This window comes from Ranitomeya variabilis, chromosome 6, assembly GCF_051348905.1.
Source record: "Ranitomeya variabilis isolate aRanVar5 chromosome 6, aRanVar5.hap1, whole genome shotgun sequence".
NCBI classification, from domain to species: domain Eukaryota; kingdom Metazoa; phylum Chordata; class Amphibia; order Anura; family Dendrobatidae; genus Ranitomeya; species Ranitomeya variabilis.
Window position 1 is genome coordinate 318,980,252 of NC_135237.1, and position 19,942 is coordinate 319,000,193.

Sequence of the window (19,942 nt, forward strand, 5' to 3'; positions counted from 1 at the left end):
GGTGAAATGGAACCGGGAGAAGAACAGGGACCATCTGGCCTGGCGAGAATTTAGCCACTGGGCAGTCTGAATATAGACCAAGTTTTTGTGGTCGGTGAAAACTTGGAAGGGAAAACGAGCCCCCTCCAAGAGATGTCTCCACTCCGAGAAGGCCAACTCCCTGTCCCCGATGGAATAATTCCTCTCCGCCGGTGTGAAGGTCTTAGAGAAAAAGAAGCAGGGATGCTTCCGACCTTGAGCATCCTTTTGGAATAGGACTGCTCCAGCACCGACAGACGAGGCATCCACCTCCATTATGAAAGGTTTATCTACATCAGGGCGATGTAGAATGGCAGCACTAGCAAAGTGGGACTTAATAGAGAGGAAGGGCTTGGAGACCTCTTCTGACCACAACTTGGGATTTGCTCCCTTTTTGGTGAGGGCAACCAAAGGAGCTACCAAAGTTGAGAAGTGGGGAATGAACTGGCGATAGTAATTAATCAACCCCGTAAAGCGCTGCACCGTTTTGAGAGAATGGAGTTCTTGCCAGTCCATCACAGCCTGTAGCTTGGCAGGATCCATAGCCAATCCTTGGGCCGAGATGATATAGCCCAGGAAAGGCAAAGACTCCTGCTCAAACACACACTTCTCCAACTTGGCATAGAGGGAATTTGCCTGTAGGAGGTTGAAGACTTTGCACACATCTCTCCGGTGGGAGTCTATATCTGGAGAGTAGATGAGAATATCATCCAGGTAGACTACAACCGAGGTGGAGAGCATATCCCGGAAGATATCGTTTACAAAGTCTTGGAAAACAGTGGGGGCATTACAAAGCCCAAAGGGCATCACCAGATATTCATAGTGCCCATCCCTGGTGTTAAAAGCCGTCTTCCATTCGTCCCCCTCACGGATGCGAATCAGGTTGTAAGCACCCCGCAGATCTAATTTAGTAAACACTCTTGCTCAACGAAGCCTGTCAAAAAGCTCAGATATCAGAGGCAGAGGGTACTTGTTCTTAACGGTGATGGCGTTAAGACCCCTGTAATCTATGCATGGACGTAATTCTCCGTTCTTCTTCTGCACGAAGAAGAAACCAGCCCCTGCAGGTGACACAGACTTCCTAATGAATCCCCTTGCCAGATTCTCCTGGATGTACTGAGACATTGCCTCCGTCTCTGGGAGAGACAATGGGTAGACTCGACACCGGGGAGGCTCAGCACCAGGCAAGAGGTCAATAGGACAGTCATAGGGGCGGTGAGGCGGAAGAGTCTCCGCAGCCCTTTTGGAGAACACGTCCGCATAGGGCCAATATTGCTTGGGGAGAGAGGAGAGATCTGCGGGTACCTCTGTAGTAGCAACCTGAACGCATTCCCTCTGACATCTACCCCCACATGATTCACTCCATCCCAAAATCCTGCCTGTGGACCACTCAACATGAGGAGAGTGGTACCGTAGCCAAGGTATCCCTAAGAGGACCTCATCAATTCCCTCAGGAATGACGAGCAGAGATATTATCTCCTGATGAGATGGCGACATGGATAGAGTAAATGGGATGGTCTGGTGTGTAATCTGTGAGGGCAGTGTCGACCCATTCACCACTCGTACGGTCACTGGTTGGGCGAGCATCACCAGAGGTATTGCGTGCCGTTGGGCGAAGGCAGAAGACATAAAATTGCCCTCCGCCCCGGAATCCACGCAAAGCTCTACCGAATGAGTGGATGAGCCAATGGTAATTGTCCCCTTAAAGGACAATTTGGAGGCAAACGTCGCCGTGTCTAGTGAACCTCCACCTACTACCACTAGACGCTGACGTTTCCCCGACCGCTGAGGACATCTGGTGGCAAGATGTCCTGACTGCCGGCAAACATGACAGATCCTAAGTGCACGAGCGGTCTGGGACTTAGGTCCCGCTCGTAGCACCTCCATGGCCTCATGTGACTCGGGTGCCTGGACCGGAGATTCCAAAGGTTTGGCAAAGGTGGGAGCCAGCCGAAACCTCTGCCTACACTGGGCTCGCTCTAACCTCCGCTCGTTAAAACGGAGGTCAATACGAGTAGATACAGCTATTAACTCCTCCAGTGTGGCGGGAATCTCCCTAGTGGCCAGAGCGTCCTTAACATGGTCAGCCAGCCCCCTCCAAAATATAGGGATGATGGCTTTATCCGACCACTCCAGCTCAGATGCTAAGGTGCGGAAGTGGACGGCAAAATGGCTGACCAAGGACGAGCCCTGAGTCAGTGCCAACAGTTGGAGTGCCGTATCATGGGTGACTCGAGGTCCTAAAAAGACCTGTTTCAGAGTGCTCAGAAACAGCGGAGCACTCTGCACCACATGATCGCCACGCTCCCACAGCGGCGTAGCCCACTCCAACGCCCTGTCCGACAGGAGAGACATAATGAATCCCACCTTTGCCCGCTCTGTAGGAAAACGTGCAGCCAGGAGCTCGAGGTGTATAGAGCACTGGCTCACGAAACCCCTACATGATTTGCCATCACCAGAGAATTTTTCTGGCAGCGGGAGGTGAGACAGGGTCGGAACAGGAGTGGCAGTGGACAAAGCTGCTGCAGCCACGTTAGCAGCCTGAACAGCTACTGCGGTAACATCCACAGCTGAGGTTGTGCACTCGAGAGCCGCCAACCTACCCTCCAGCTGCTGGATGTACTGCAAAGATTGCTGTTTGTCCCCCATTGCTAGCCAGACCCTGGCGCTAGTATTATGTTAAGGCTAGCGGAACGCACCGATTAAATCTAGATGTTATTATTGGTGCGTTCGCAGCCCGGGGTCCACCGTGCAGGAGGAACCTGCTGCTAGCAAATGACGGCACTATATGGCGGTTTAAGCGAACTCTGTTACTTCACAGAGTCGCACGGAAACAAGACGCTGTGCCCTGTTAACCCCACAGGAGTTCACAGCTAACTGCCGAGCAGAAGGCAGTCTGTGGTCACGCAAACATACAATCTCCTCACCGGAGGAGCCGGTATTCTAGGGGCTTATTTCAGCCGGGGCCCTAAATCCACGCACACAATCTCCTCGCCGGAGGTGCCGGCATTCTAGGGGCTTATTTCAGCCGAGTCCCTGAACACACACATAAATGTGACCACACTGGCGCATGCACATAACAGATTTGATACTAGCGCATGGCCGTGCGGCCATGCAAGCCTTATATAGCTGCAGCAAGTAAAAGACCTTCCTAGAAGGACCAATGAGAGACTGCCATACCTGAGCATGTGACCCTAGATCTCCACTGAGAGATCTTGCCCTGGGCATGCTCAGTGTGTGCAAAGCAGGACTTAGTCCTAGCACCTACAGGACCTTCCTGAAAGGACCAATGGACTTAGCTGCAGTATCTGACCATGTGACCCTCGATCTCCACTGAGAGATCTTACTCAGGGCATGCTCAGAACGAGAAAAGCAGGACTTAGTCCCAGAAGCGTCTGCTCGCCGCTGCCCAGCACTGACTTCAATGGCAGGAGCAGGACAAGCAGCAGTAACTCTTTGTACAGAGTGGGACTGAGCAAGACGCTGGGACTGACGTCTCCGCTGAGCAGGCTCCACTGCGGCAGGAGCAGAGTGGGAGACCACAGTGGAGAAGGCCCGAGATTCCCCCTGTGCAGAGGGGGGAACTCGACCCCTAACAGTGTGTGTGTTTTATTAACCATTTCGTACTATTAGATTAATAATGAATAGGTGTCATAATTGACGCCTCTCCATTATTAACCTGGCTTAATGTCACCTTACAATAGCAAGGTGACATTAACCCTTCATTACCCCATATCCCACCACTACAGGGGAGTGGGAAGAGAGAGGCTAAGTGCCAGAATAGGCGCATCTAATTACAGATGTGCCTTTTCTGGGGTGGCTGAGGGCAGATGTTTTTAGCCGGGGGGGGCAATAACCATGGTCCTTCTCTAGGCTATTAATATCTGCCCTCAGTCACTGGCTTTCCCACTCTGGCAGAGAAAATTGCGTGGGAGCCCACGCCAATTTTTTCCGGGATTTAACCCTTTAATTTAATAGCTAGAGATCCCAAATTTTACACAGAGACACTTGTTACATTAGTAAAGAGGAATATGTAATAAAAGAAGGGATATGAGATGGTTTACTGTATGTAACCATGTCTCATATCCTGTCGGGTTTGTGAAGGAGATAGGAAAAGCCGGCAATTGAATTACCGGCTTTTCTGCTATCTAGCGCTGAATTAAATATATATATATATATATATATATATATGTGTGTGTGTGTGTGTGTCTCACTGTATATAGACTGTATATATGTTTTTTAGAATATTTGAGCCGATGGATCCATGATATGTCCCATTTTGCAAGCCTGCGAGAAAAAAACGCCGTACAGAAGCCATACGGATGCCATAGGGATGACACACGGATAAATTTGTGCATAAAAATCGCATCCTCGCATTGAATACGGAACAGTGTTTTGGGACAATTACTGCCTATTACAGCCGTAAAAAACGGACCGTATTTTCATATGCCTAGTGTGACGCCGGCCTAAGGGATCAATTTTCCAGCCTGAAGTAAAGGTCTCCCTGAACCTTCCTCCTATGAGGAGGAGTCAGACACCTAAACTACTTTAGCATTCTAATCAGTCTCAGAAACATTCTTCCCCAATGAATCTGACAGGTAAACTAGTACTAGACCACTTTTTTGAGAAAGTACAGCGAAGAGCGCTTTTAAATTTTTCTACAGAATCACAAAATTCAGCTTTAACAATCTCCTTAAAATTCTGAAGGAGTCATATTCAAATTGCCTCTTCTGAGAAAAAGAGGACATAAACTCTATAGCGCCACCTGTTGGAAGTAGCGATCCTACAAGTCACAATCAACCCTTTAACGAGTCGTGCAATATGACTTAGGATAAAAGCCAAATCAGTATCTCAATTTGCAGACACGGTGTTTCGGGCTGTTGGCCCTTGTCAATGCGAAGCATGAGAACTGATTTGGCGAGGTGAGAGGCTCTGGACTGGAGTCTAAGGGGTAACGTTTCTCCTTATGGAGAGTGACATACCAGATGGCTTTTCAAAGTAAGGAGGCTTATTCGGAATGACCTTACCCACACACATCAGACATAAAGGTTTGGTGTAGCAGCTAGGTAGCTTCTTCATGCCCACTGCACATTCCTTATATTTAGATTTGTGAGTGGTATTCCTCAGGGTAACCTTATTACTCAAGCTGCAGTCATAGCTGCCTGTATTTTCAGTGTTAGGCCGGGGTCACACTAGACCGTAATACGGACGAGTGCTATGCGATAAAAAATCGCATAGCACTCGGCCCAATGTTAATCTATGGTTCAGCTCCCATCATCCGATATTTTCTCCACCGTATTTCGGATCCGAGGGAACTCACAGCAGGCTGCGATTGTCAGCGTATCTCGGCCGAGACTCGCCAATGCAAGTCTATGGGTGCGAGAAAAAATCGGATTACACACGGACCATGCGTGTGCATTGCGAGAAATACGCAGCGGTGTTCTATAGAAAAGCCAGTAATTCAATTGCCGGCTTTGCATTTCTCCTTCACAAACCCGACAGGATATGAGACATGGTTTACATACAGTAAACCATCTCATATCCCCCTTTTTTTTGCATATTCCACACTACTAATGTTAGTAGTGTGTATGTGCAAAATTTGGCCGCTGTAGCTGCTAAAATAAAGGGTTAAATGGCGGAAAAAATTGGCGTGGGCTCCCGCGCAATTTTCTCCGCCAGAATGGTAAAGCCAGTGACTGAGGGCAGATATTAATAGCCAGGAGAGGGTCCATGGTTATTGGCCCCCCCGTGGCTAAAAACATCTGCCCCCAGCCACCCCAGAAAAGGCACATCTGGAAGATGCGCCTATTCTGGCACTTGGCCACTCTCTTCCCACTCCCTGTAGCGGTGGGATATGGGGTAATGAAGGGTTAATGCCACCTTGCTATTGGAAGGTGACATTAAGCCAGATTAATAATGGAGAGGCGTCAATTATGACACCTATCCATTATTAATCCAATTGTTTGAAAGGGTTAAAAAACACACACACACATGATTTAAAAGTATTTTAATGAAATAAACACAGCGGTTGTTTTAATAATTTATTGCTCTCTCAATCCATTTTCAGACCCTCGCTTGGCAAAACAATAAACACACAATATACATACCCTCTCTGATGTCCTATCACGTCCCACGAGGTAATCCATCTGGAGGGGTTAACTAATATTACAGGCACGAGCTGCGATAAACCACTTGCTCGTACCTGTAATCCCCGGGTGCTGAAAGGAAAGCAGTGATCTGTACTTAAATTCAGTCGCGGTGATGCGCCCCTGCTGGATGTTCTCATGAACTGCAGCCTGGGAACTTTTTCCCACGCTCCAGGTCATATGAGGACATCCACCAGGGGGCGCATCACCGCGACTGAATGAAATGTAGGTCAATGACCTATAGTTACCTTCAGTCGCGGTGATGCGCCCCCTGGTGGATGTCCTCATATGACCTGGAGCGTGGGAAAAAGTTCCCAGGCTGCAGTTCATGAGAACATCCAGCAGGGGCGCATCACCGCGACTGAATGTAAGTACAGATCCAGCTTTCCTTTCAGCACCCGGGGATTACAGGCACGAGCGAGTGGTTTATCGCAGCTCGTGCCTGTAATATTAGTTAACCCCTCCAGATGGATTACCTCGTGGGACGTGATAGGACATCAGAGAAGATATGTACACTCACCGGCCACTTTATTAGGTACACCATGCTAGTAACGGGTTGGACCCCCTTTTGCCTTCAGAACTGCCTCAATTCTTCGTGGCATAGATTCAACAAGGTGCTGGAAGCATTCCTCAGAGATTTTGGTCCATATTGACATGATGGCATCACACAGTTGCCGCAGATTTGTCGGCTGCACATCCCAAAGATGCTCCATACAAGGCAGGATGGATCCATGCTTTCATGTTGTTTACGCCAAATTCTGACCCTACCATCCGAATGTCGCAGCAGAAATCGAGACTCATCAGACCAAGCAACGTTTTTCCAATCTTCTACTGTCCAATTTCGATGAGCTTGTACAAATTGTAGCCTCCGTTTCCTGTTCTTAGCTGAAAGGAGTGGTACCCGGTGTGGTCTTCTGCTGCTGTAGCCCATCTGCCTCAAAGTTCGACGCACTGTGCGTTCAGAGATGCTCTTAGGCCTACCTTGGTTGTAACGGGTGGCGATTTGAGTCACTGTTGCCTTTCTATCAGCTCGAACCAGTCTGCCCATTCTCCTCTGACCTCTGGCTTCAACAAGTGCCGCCATGTGATTGGCTGATTAGAAATTAAGTGTTAACAAGAAGTTGGACAGGTGTACCTAATAAAGTGGCCGGTGAGTGTATATTGTGTGTTTATTGTTTTGCCAAGCGAGGGTCTGAAAATGGATTGAGAGATCAATAAATTATTAAAACAACCGCTGTGTTTATTTCATTAAAATCCTTTTAAATCATGTGTGTGTGTGTGTGTGTTTTTTAACCCTTTCAAACAATTGGATTAATAATGGATAGGTGACATAATTGACGCCTCTCCATTATTAATCTGGCTTAATGTCACCTTCCAATAGCAAGGTGGCATTAACCCTTCATTACCCCATATCCCACCGCTACAGGGAGTGGGAAGAGAGTGGCCAAGTGCCAGAATAGGCGCATCTTCCAGATGTGCCTTTTCTGGGGTGGCTGGGGGCAGATGTTTGTAGCCAGGGGGGGGGCCAATAACCATGGACCCTCTCTAGGCTATTAATATCTGCCCTCAGTCACTGGCTTTACCGCTCTGGCGGAGAAAATTGCGCGGGAGCCCACGCCAATTTTTTCCGCCATTTAACCCTTTATTTTAGCAGCTACAGCGGCCAAATTTTGCACATACACACTACTAACATTAGTAGTGTGGAATATGCAAAAAAAAGGGGATATGAGATGGTTTACTGTATGTAAACCATGTCTGATATCCTGTCGGGTTTGTGAAGGAGAAATGCAAAGCCGGCAATTGAATTACCAGCTTTTCACAGATATCGCGCTGAATAAAATATAAATACAGAATATATATATATGTGTCTCAATGACATATATACAGTATATATATATATATATATATATATATATATATATATACACACTCACCGGCCACTTTATTAGGTACACCTGTCCAACTTCTTGTTAACACTTAATTTCTAATCAGCCAATCACATGGCGGCAACTCAGTGCATTTAGGCATGTAGACATGGTCAAGACAATCTCCTGCAGTTCAAACCGAGCATCAGTATGGGGAAGAAAGGTGATTTGAGTGCCTTTAAACGTGGCATGGTTGTTGGTGCCAGAAGGGCTGGTCTGAGTATTTCAGAAACTGCTGATCTACTGGGATTTTCACGCACAACCATCTCTAGGGTTTACAGAGAATGGTCCGAAAAATAAAAAAAATCCAGTGAGCGGCAGTTCTGTGGGCGGAAATGCCTTGTTGATGCCAGAGGTCAGAGGAGAATGGGCAGACTGGTTCGAGCTGATAGAAAGGCAACAGTGACTCAAATCGCCACCCGTTACAACCAAGGTAGGCCTAAGAGCATCTCTGAACGCACAGTGCGTCGAACTTTGAGGCAGATGGGCTACAGCAGCAGAAGACCACACCGGGTACCACTCCTTTCAGCTAAGAACAGGAAACTGAGGCTACAATTTGTACAAGCTCATCGAAATTGGACAGTAGAAGATTGGAAAAACGTTGCTTGGTCTGATGAGTCTCGATTTCTGCTGCGACATTCGGATGGTAGGGTCAGAATTTGGCGTAAACAACATGAAAGCATGGATCCATCCTGCCTTGTATGGACCATCTTTGGGATGTGCAGCCGACAAATCTGCGGCAACTGTGTGATGCCATCATGTCAATATGGACCAAAATCTCTGAGGAATGCTTCCAGCACCTTGTTGAATCTATGCCACGAAGAATTGAGGCAGTTCTGAAGGCAAAAGGGGGTCCAACCCGTTACTAGCGTGGTGTACCTAATAAAGTGGCCGGTGAGTGTATATATATATATATACTGTATATATGTTTTCCCGAACATTTGAGCACATAAATCCATTAGATGTCGGTTTTGCAAGCTTGCGAGAAAATCTCGGCATACGGATGCCATACGGATGTCACACGGATCATTTGATGTGAGGAAATCGCATCCTCGCACTGCACACGGATCACTGTTTTTGAAACATTTGTGCGATTCTCGGCCGTGAAAAACGGACCTTTTTTTTATACGTTAAGTGTGTCCCCGGCCTTAAGAATTCTCTCTATCATTGTGCTTGGTTATAGGAGAGAAGGAACGCTTCATTACAAAACAACAAATGTGAGCTGGCTGGTTTCTCTTTAAGGGCTCACACGATGCGGTTTTCGCAGCGGATTTGCAGCTGCGGATCCGCATCCTTTTTCCATGCAGGGTACAGTACAATGTTTCCCTATGGAAAAAGAAAACCGCTGTTCCCACGTTCCTTTTTTCCGCTGGAAAATCCGCGCTGATTTTCTGCGGAAAAAAAGAAGTACCATGTCAATTCTTTCTGCGGATTCCACTGCGGGTTTCCACCTGCACCAATAGGAAAATGCAGCTGGAAACCCGCAGTGGAATCCGCAGTAGAAAAAGGACTGAAAACCGCAGTGAAAACCACCGCAGGTTTTGCACTGCGGTTTTCCCAAATCAGGACCTGAAAATTCCGCAGCGAAAAAAGGATCGTGTGAACTTAGCCTAAGGCTATGTGCATACATTGCGGATTTTGATGCGGATCGGCAGCGTTTTTGGATGAGCGGAATTGCATCAAATCCGTAACGTACTGCACAAGCAATGTTAGTCAATGTGAAATTGAGAATTGTTGTGCACATGCTGAAGAAAAAAAAAGTGCGGATTTGCAGCATTTTATTTTCCGCCCACAGCATGTCAATTCTATTTGCGGATCTGCAGTGTTTCTGCACCCATTGACTTCCATTGTGTCAGGCCAATCCACCGCAAAACCTCAAGTTTAAAAAAGATCTGCGGTTTTGCTGCGGATGTGCCTGCAAGAAGCGCTGCAGATCGGGAGGAGGAAGAATGTGTGGGCGGAGGCTGTGTGTGTGGGCGGAGACTGTGTGTATGTGTGCGGGTGTTTGTGTGTTTGCGTGTGTGTGCGGTGGTCTGCGGGGCTGTGTGTGTGTACGGGCGTCTGCGGGGCTGTGCAGGGGTCTGCGGGGCTGTGTGTGTGTGTGTGTGTGTGTGTGTGTGTGTGTGTGTGTGTGTGTGTGTGTGTGTCTGTCTGTATGTAGGCAGGCATCGTCCAATTAGCTGCAGTGACAGCTAGCCAGATGATGGGACAGTAGTAGTCCCATCATCCAGTTATTGTGTTCAATTGTTAAAATAAAAGAAAACACATACAGTAGACACATATAGACATACAGATAATACAGTACATACTCACCATACACCTAGTCACCGAAGCCCTTGATCACCTGTACAAAAAGAATAAAAATAATAAACCAACAGTATATTCCCTGATCCAATGTAATCCATTTAATAACTAGTGTCCCACATTGGCAGATGTGACCGCTCTCCAGGGACTTTGGTGATACAATGACAGCAGATATCCTGCCACATTGTATCACTCCGCCGCTCTGAGTGCAGAGTTCATACTGTCAATTGCGGCACCGCTGCGTGGGAAAATTTTCACGCAGCAGTGCTGTAAAGTGAGAGCCCATTGAACCTGTCAGTGTGTCACTGGAGGCCTATAGAGCAGTCACATCTCCTGATGTGACAGCTCTATAGGGGAGATCATCGTTATTATTATATGGACTGCGTCCGACCAAGGAGCATTTGTGTTGGTTTATTTATTTATTTTTTTTGCAGGAGATCGAGGGCGTTGCATGGATTAGCAGAACAGCAAAGATGGCAAAACTGTGTAGTGTTTTATTTAATTAAAATACTTTATTCTGGCTGTGTCTTTATTTAACCCTTTAACATCTATAGGATTAGTAATGGATAGGTATCTTATTGACACATCTCCATTACTAAGCCGGCTTGATGTCACCTTACAATTCAAAAGGTGGCATCAACCCCCAACTATTACCCCATATGCCACCTCTACAGGGCAGTGGGAAGAGAGAGGCTAAGTGCTGGAATTGGTGCATCTTAGAGATGCACCATTTCTGAGGTGGCTGGTGTTTGTAGCTGGGGGGGCAAATATCCATGGCCCTTTCCTAGGCTATGAATAGCAGCCTGCAGCTGTCTGCATAGCCTTTCCTGGCTATTAATTATAGTGGGACCCCACATTGTTGTTATTTTGGGGAGTCCCCGCTATTTAATAGACAGTAAATGCTAAATATACAACTGTGAACTGATACTCATAGCCTGGGAAGATCCGTGGGTATTAACCCCTTCCTAGGCTATAAACATCGGCCTCCAGTCGCTGGCTTTCTCTATCTGGCACAGAAAATTGCGTGGGAGCCCGTGCCATTTTGTTATGTTTACTACTAAACATCGGGCTTGGTATTATCTATCTATCATCTACCTATCATCTATAGATTTATCTATCTACCTATCTTTCTGTGTGTGTAAACATTATTCTTCAATGGAGTATTTAAATGAAGATGTTGGACAATTAATGACATCACAGTTCTTTTTTTTGTTAAATAATAGATCTTTATTTAGCTTACAAAAATGCACACAAAAAAAAACTGCACAAAAATCCGCATAAAAAACGCATCAAATACGTGCGGATTTTCACCTGAGTTTTCTGCCAAGAGATGCAGAATCTGCACAGAAAATTCCACAGACAAATCTGCAACGTGTGCACATACCCTAAAGGGTCAGCACAGAATGATTGTTCAAACTAAAGGTACCGTCACACTAAACGATATCGCTAGCGATCCGTGACGTTGCAGCGTCCTCGCTAGCGATATCGTTGTGTTTGACACGCAGCAGCGATCAGGATCCTGCTGTGATATCGCTGGTCGTTGATTAAAGTTCAGAACTTTATTTGGTCGTCAGATCGGCATGTATCGTTGTGTTTGACAGCAAAAGCAACGATACCAGCGATGTTTTACAATGGTAACCAGGGTAAATATCGGGTTACTAAGCGCAGGGCCGCGCTTAGTAACCCGATGTTTACCCTGGTTACCAGTGTAAAATGTAAAAAAACAAACAGTACATACTCACCTTCGCGTCCCCCGGCGTCTGCTTCCTGCACTGACTAAAAACCTATACTCACCTCCCGTGCCAGCGGTGTCAGCACTCGAGGTTCTGGGGCTCTCGTGCGGTTGTTGTGACATGTGACCCTGGCGCCCAATCAGCACCAGCATCATTGTTCACAGCTTTGGACAAATCAAAAACGGAGGAAGTCCAGACTGCAGTTGCTCTCTTACTTCACCTTCATGTTCAATTCGACTGGAGCCGGGAGCAGTGATGCCAGCGCTGATTGAGCGATTGAGTGATTGATTGATGGAAGGTGAGTGTAAGCGTACATATTTTATCGGGGCCAAGCGTGGGGTATGAGAATAGGTTGTCCAAGTAGTGGCCAACTTCTTTAAGGCTGACAGTCCGAGGGAAAGACAGCACATTGTCCAATAGGAACCCTCACTGAGTATCAAGGACAACCTCATCACATAAGCAGCCTCATCTTCCTTCCACAAGTGGTACAACTAACCCCAAGCCAGGATACCACTTCTACAAAGAAGGAGAGGAAGAGGAGAATCATCCACTGCACTCTGTATGACACCTGCAGGCCAAGAAGAGCCCACTAGAGCCAGACAGGAATCCAGCATCAGGAGGGAAAAGGGACCCAGCTTTCAGGATGAAAAGAGAAAATGAGCAACCAAACTTCCAACAGCTATTAGAGGAGACTTATGATGGCCCAGGTACCATCCTCAACCCATTAAAGATCAGGAGGGGATAGAGGTCTTGCAGCAACAAGAGGGATCAAGAGGAGCAATACATTTTCCCTACCTCTGTTCTTAGATATGAAATAGTAACTGGGGCATAACTCTTTAAAGGGGTCCTGGAGAAAATTAGTTCCTGCTTCCTATCTGGATAAGGAAGTCTCTCTAGTTGGGGCTCTCATGGCCATAAGGGAAATACTGTACTTATTTTTCAGTTATTATTGATTTTGACTTGTCAAATAAACAGACAGTAGATTGTGATAGGTCCATTTTAAGGGTATATTTACATGAACAAGTAAAGGTGTGGAAGAAGGCAGAAAAAGTACTGCATTGAAAAAGTTTCTACAACTGTTCCTATGGAGAACTGTGTATAATACAGCAAGTAAAAGACAAAATAGCACTGCGTGAATGGGATTTCCTTAACTTCTATTTGCAGCAGTGTAACCCTAATATGTGATTACACTGTGGTAAAAGCTCACATTTTACACTATGGTGCACCCCAAAGCTACACTAGAAGCTGACTTTTGTCATAGGCTGTATTTATTTTTGGATCAAAGAAGCAATGGTTTCCGAATAACGTCTACATAAAAATGAGAGAGACGTGTAACATCTACTACACATTGCAATTACTATTTTATTACATATGGTTTATTTTGTTTTCAAAACCAATAATATTAGAGCAAAAACACAATGGAAATAACGTCAGCATATTCCCCAGTTCTTGACAAACAGGAACCATTAAAGATGCAAAAATGACATATTGTAGATCAAAAATTTAGGAAAAACTTTACTAATACTAAAGAAAAGTTGAAAGTATCCTATTCACACTATTATACTCTCATTCTTGAATTCTTCAGCAGAAGGAATAAGGAAAACTTGGGAAAACCTTGGGAAAGCAGAAAGGAATGTGCCTGTGAAAAAGTATGCACTTGTAGGAAACGCTCTAATAAGGCGTGAGACAGGACAGCGATAGTGACACCTGAAATATCAGCACAGATGAACAATGTTGCAAAAAGTAGGAAACTGCGGTCTGCTTAAATTAGAGAACTGTAATGAAATAATAAGTGTTGTCAATCTCCAGCTCCTGCAAAAGCTGCTGTACGTGTCCCAGTCTTGGGAGTTGTGCACTTTAATATCACTACTATGACGTTTAGCAGTAAAATCACTAGGCAAAACAATCACAAGACAATCTGTTCACAAGGTCTTACTAATTAAAACGTTTTATCAGCTCATTACCTTCACTTTCACAGATTACCCAGGTCCCTAGATCCCATAGACTTGCAACAAATTTATATATAAAATATTTCCATGTAATAACTTACCTTACTCAATACAGTATCTTGTATAAGTATTTAAATGTACGCAGGTTGTTATCACATTGAGATCTCAGATCTCTGCGCTCAGAGAAGAGTTTCAGGAGAACAGGTGGGACTGGTCTGGCAACTACAGCTCAGGAGGTTGGAACTGGATAGTTTACCATTAAAAGTGACACAAGCACCACCTTCAACACACCTAGTTTCTGGCAAAGGGGCTCTTGGGTGATAATATCAGTTTCTTCTGAGTTTATTGAATTCAGATACGTCAGTACAAATACATATCACATTCACAGGTATGTTACCTTATACCTCCAGAAACTAACATATAAACTGCATGCATATATATCTGATCCCGTCCACCTGATCTGTCCAGACATGCACCACTTTTCTTGTAATTCTTCCTGAGGCCTCATTCACACATCTATGTTTAAACACATACATGGAAAAATGGGACCAGTATCATCAGTGCTTTGCATCAGTGTGTCATCAGTGTTTTTCACTAATGGATAAATAAATAAATGGCAAAGCTTCTCCTATCATTTGCAGTGTTAAAGAGTACCCAATGGCGAGCCGAGATATACTGAATCCCGCCACCAGATCAATCTGCGACAGCGCCGCATGCAGCTAGGATGGCGCCAGTGCAAAATTTAAAATCAGGAAGAAGACACCAGAGGCAGGAGAGGGGCCATGTCAGAGCTGAAAACCCTATCCACAGTCCTGCCCATAAAAAGTTTAGTCATCCAAAACGTCTAATGCTGATTTAACAAAAAACAAGCTGCATATTTCTATATTGAAGGAATCTGACAGCACCTTTAGTTTAACACACATAATTGTGATGACAGGTTTTCTTTAAATATGTACAACCCTGGATGGTACACTCAGGGTCGTACTGGCCCACCCGGGAACCGGTGGGCCCAGGCACTGACACCTGCTGGCATATTGGCCAGCAGCTGCCTAGGACCCCCACTGCTCCAGGGGCCCCCCAGCCAGTGGCGTGTCACTAATAGCGGCACACCCAGCTGCTATGGGGCTCGTGAGTCAAGGGGGACCCTCTCGATGCCAGAGAGCAGCAGCTGGAGACAGGAGCCTGTCCCCGCTGCTAAAGAGAAATTAATATTTACGCTTCCTCACGCTCCCATGGGCGTGGAGAGGAGTGAATACCATTTCATTTTAATAGCAGGCAGCGTTAGCTGAGGTTAACACTACCCACCAGTGCTGCTGAATCAGGGCCCCGGATTTGGGCCCCTAAAGGGCGGCAAACCCTGATTGTGATCCCTGCAGCTTGGGACCGGAGCGCAGCTGCAGGGATCCAACACCATCCTCCTTCCTGCCTGGGCCGACACTGTGTGTGTCTCTGCCTGCCTGCGTGTGTGTATATGGTGCAGTGTTGTGCAATAGAGTGGTGCGGTGCTGTCTGTGTGTGGTGCTGTATGTGTGACAGTGGTGTTGTGTGTGTGTGTTGGTGTGTGTGTATTGAAGCTATTGGAGATTGGCAATGATGTGGGTGATGGGGTTGGTGGCGGAGAAGGCAATGATGGTGATGGGTGAGAAGGCAATGATGGTGGTGGTGGGAGGCAGTGATGATGGTGGTGTTGGCAATGATGATGGTGGTGGGGAGAAGACAATGATGGTGGTGAGGGAGAAGGCAATGATGGTGGTGGTGGAATGGGAAATGATGGGGTGGTGGGGGTGAAGGCAATGATGGTGGTGAGGCAGAGGCGATGGTGGTGGGGGGAGGAAATGATGGAGGTGGTGGAATGGGCAATGATGGGGTGGTGGGGAGAAGGCAATGATGGTGGTGAGGGTGAGGCGATGGTGGTGGGGGGAGGCAATGATGGAGGTGGTGGAATGGGCAATGATGGAGTGGTGGGGGAGAAGGCAATGATGGTTCTGTTGAAAAGGACAATGATGATGGTGGTAGGGGAGGCAATGATGGAGGTGTTGGAATGGGCAATGATGGGGGTCATGGGGAGAAGCAATGATGGTTGTGGTGTAAAGGACAAAGATGGTAGTGGTGGAAAGGACTCGTGGTGGGGAGGAGGCAATGATGGAGGTGGTGGGTGAGAAGGCAATGATGGAGGTGGTGATGAGTACAATGATGGGGGTGGAGGGGGAGAACAATGATGTGGTGGAGGGGCTGCATTATACCCTATGAGGGGGTTACATTATAATTCTGTGGAGGGCTGCATTATTCTCTCAGGGGGCTACATCATACTATATCAGGGGAACAGCATTATGCTCTATGAGGGGGCTACAGTATATTCTATGGGGGGCTGCATTATACTATATGAGGGGGCTGCATTATGCCATATGAGGGTGCTACCTTATATTCTATGGGGGGGGCTGAATTATACCTTATGAGGGAGTTGCATTATATTTTGTTGGGTGCTGTATTATACTCTATGAGGGGGGCTGCATTATATTCCATGAGGGAGCCTAGATTATATTCTATGAGGGGGCTACCCCAACCCCGGCTACATAGTTAAGACGTGTACTACCTTATATTACACCCTGATATTAGCGTGTTTTACCACACAATTGATGGTCTTGAATTTATTTCTATGTAGCTACATAGTGGGCCCCAAGAATGATTTTCTCTGGTGGGCCCAAGGTGCTCCAGTCCGACGCTGGGTACACTTATGGCGTCTGTGTGCTGTATATAATTTTCACAGACCATATAGACTTGTATAGGCCCTTGTCAACCGTAATACCAGAAAAAATGGATATGTCTCCATGTGTTTTGCATGGACACATGGGCCATGAAAAAATACAGACATGTGAATAGCACCATAGATTATAATAGGAACGTATTGTGGTCGTGAAACAAAATGGATACAACATGTACGTGAAACTCGCATGTCTGAATGAGGGCTAATGCTATGTTGATGGATTTTCTCCCGTGTACTTCTCATTTCAGATTGTTCCACAACATTTCTATACGATTAAGGACAGGACTTTGACTTGGCCATTTCACAACTCTAAAGGGGTTTAAAGATGTATTGGTGGCACTGCTGACATCACGCCAACCGCGCAGCAACAAACCACTGAACTCAGCAACTGTGCCCATGTAGATGTACAGCCCTGCTCAGAGCAGTGGCAAAGATTCAGCACTGGACTCGGGCAAGCTGGTACAAGTCAGAATTCATTGTTCCATCAGTGATAGCACGATATCCTGGCCCAGATTATTATGGACCTGGTGGTTAGGAGCACCCGGAATGACCTGATGAGTAAACTAGTAATCGGAACAAGCTCTGGGAAAGTGGGAACTCTGCTGACCGCAAACCCTACTCCTATCACACACACTAGAAATAGCCGTGGAGCGTACCTAACTCTCCCTAGACGCCTCTTCACAGCCTAAGAGCTAACTACCCCTAAAGATAGAAATAGAAGCCTAACTTTGCCTCAGAGAAATTCCCCAAAGGTAAAGGCAGCCCCCCACATATATTGACTGTGAGTTAAGAGGAAAGTCACAAACACAGGAATGAAACAGGTTTTAGCAAAGGAGGCCAGACTTCACTAAATAGTCAGAGGATAGAAAAGGAAACTATGCGGTCAGCACAAAAAACTACAAAAACCACGCAGAGTATGCAAAAAGACCCCCACACCGACTCACGGTGTGGAGGTGCTACACTGCACCCCAGATCTTCCAGCTAGCAAGGAAATATCATGATAGCAAGCTGGACTAGAATTTAGCAGTACTAAGAAATATATTCAGGCAGCAGTAACAACAAATGAACTAGCAGGGACTTAGCTTCTGCTGGAGTAGACAGGTCCTCAGAGAAGTCCAAGAGAGATCTGAACCAATACTGATACATTGACAGCTGGCATGAAGTAACGATCTGAGTAGAGTTAAATAGGGAAGCCAGCATAACAATAAACGAGGGCAGCTGAGAAAGCAAACCTCAGAGACCAGCAGTTCCGCTCAAAGCCACCAGAGGGAGTCCAAGAGCAGAACTAACCAAAGTACCAGTCATGACCACAGGAGGGAGTCCGAGAAATGGAATTCACAACACCAGATGCAGCAAACTAGACCCAACCAATAATACTACCATCATGTTTCACATATGGTATGAGTTTTTTATGCTGTAATGCAGTGTATTTCTTTCTACAAACACAAAGCTTGTCAATTAAACCAAAAAGGCATATTTTTCATTCATTCACAAAACATTGTTCCAATAGCCTTGGACATTGTACTTTTTAGATATGTAGTGCAGTGGGGTTAGTGCAGGGTGACAAACAGGCAGTGACGACAGGGAAGTTCAAAACAAGGTGTCTTTAATATCCAACGTACTCACAACCGGAAAACAAATGGCATCCTCCAGATAGCTATATGTGACTGCAATGCACTCCAGCGGTCTTAATACTCTTCTATGCGCATCCTGGGGGACACATAGCGACCCTCGCATATAACACCTGTCACTGCCTCCCAGAGAACAGTTACTTTCTTATAACCACCTTGCTGTACCGATCATTCATTGTTCAGTTTCCTCATGAACTCATGAACAATAATACTAGCTACTCTAGGGGCTCTTTCAGAGGTCAGTGTGTCCAGTACGTGTGGTGACATTTTTCACACGTATGTGAATGGGTCTGTGCACATGTCAGTGTGTTTCCACGGACTGTGTGTCCATGGGCAAAATACGCTGACATGTTAGTTTTTTATCAGCAGCATGGGCCACAAATTGTCATGCGCACTAATGACACGCATATGGCATCCGTGTGTCATCAGTGAATCAGTGAATCAGCATGAAGTGGTGCCTGGGAAGCAGTGGAACTGTTTGCGCTGTTCTCTGGCTTTGAGTGCTGAAGACCGTCGCTCTCATCATTCTCCCCTGCTCACATTGCCATCAGCGCTAGCAAGGGAGAATATTGAGAGTTATATTTAACTGATAACAGTGAGAGCAGGTGGCGAACCGATAACAGTGAGAGCAGGTGGCGGCTGATGGGAGTATTCATCAGCCACTGCCTGCACTATAAATAAATACATTAAAAAAACCACATGGGTTCTCCTGTATTTTTGATAACCAGTCAGGCAATACCGACAGCTCTGGACTGCAACCATCAGCTTTCAGCTTCAGCAAGGCTGCTTATCAAGAATATAGGGGTCCCACGCCTTTTTTTTTAGCTATTTAAATAATTAATTTTGAAAAATGATGTGGGGTTACCCCCATTTTTGACAACCAGCCTTGCTAAAGCAGACAGCTGGGGGTTGGTATTTTCAGGCTGCTAAGGGGCCATGTGTCACAGGGGTACTGGGTAGACTATAGCTGATTACCCGGGCCCCTGCAATATCCCTCAAACTAGGGAAACCCTGTCTGTCCCTCTCTCAGAGTTTACACTGAAGGTGTGCATGTCTGGGCCGCCAGGCCTGACCCTGAGTCCTGTTTCAGTACTAAGCTGAAACCTCCACCCGCCACCCAGTGATAAGACCTTACACCAACCCCTACAGAAAGCACAAACAGGGAAAACTAAAAAAACGCACCACGCCGCAGACACACAGGAAAACACTATAATGTGCACAGGGCAAAACAAATACAAATATAGGAAGGAGAAATATAACGAAGGATAATACACCACCAGATACGATATTTCCTCTCCTTGACCACCACTCCAGACCGAGATCACCAGGCACAAAACACAAGCTATAATCGGCGACGCCCAAAGACCAGCAAAACTATTTAAAGGCAATGGGCGTGACTAAGCCTCCAACCCGAGTACCAGCCAGATTAACCCCGGACAATCTGGATCAACCTAGCCGGCGCCACTGAGCAT

General features: G+C 46.3%; 1 protein-coding gene across 4 annotated transcripts in view; it reads right to left on the reverse strand.

Moving 5' to 3' along the window:
* The window catches only part of LOC143782369 (MARVEL domain-containing protein 3-like), a 67,241-nt gene that overhangs the window by 43,345 nt on the left and 3,954 nt on the right, over positions 1 to 19,942 (reverse strand). Inside the window, exons 1-2 of one of the 4 annotated variants that reach the window (XM_077269747.1) lie at positions 14,177 to 14,281; positions 10,403 to 10,433 (exon numbers count right to left, since the gene is read on the reverse strand). The exons of 1 other annotated variant lie outside the window; for it this stretch is intronic. The gene's annotated coding sequence lies outside the window, so the exon portion shown is untranslated. Of the gene's footprint in view, positions 1 to 10,402; positions 10,434 to 14,176; positions 14,311 to 19,942 lie in introns of those variants that run through there. 2 more of the 4 variants (XM_077269746.1, XM_077269748.1) reach the window with 2 other exon arrangements.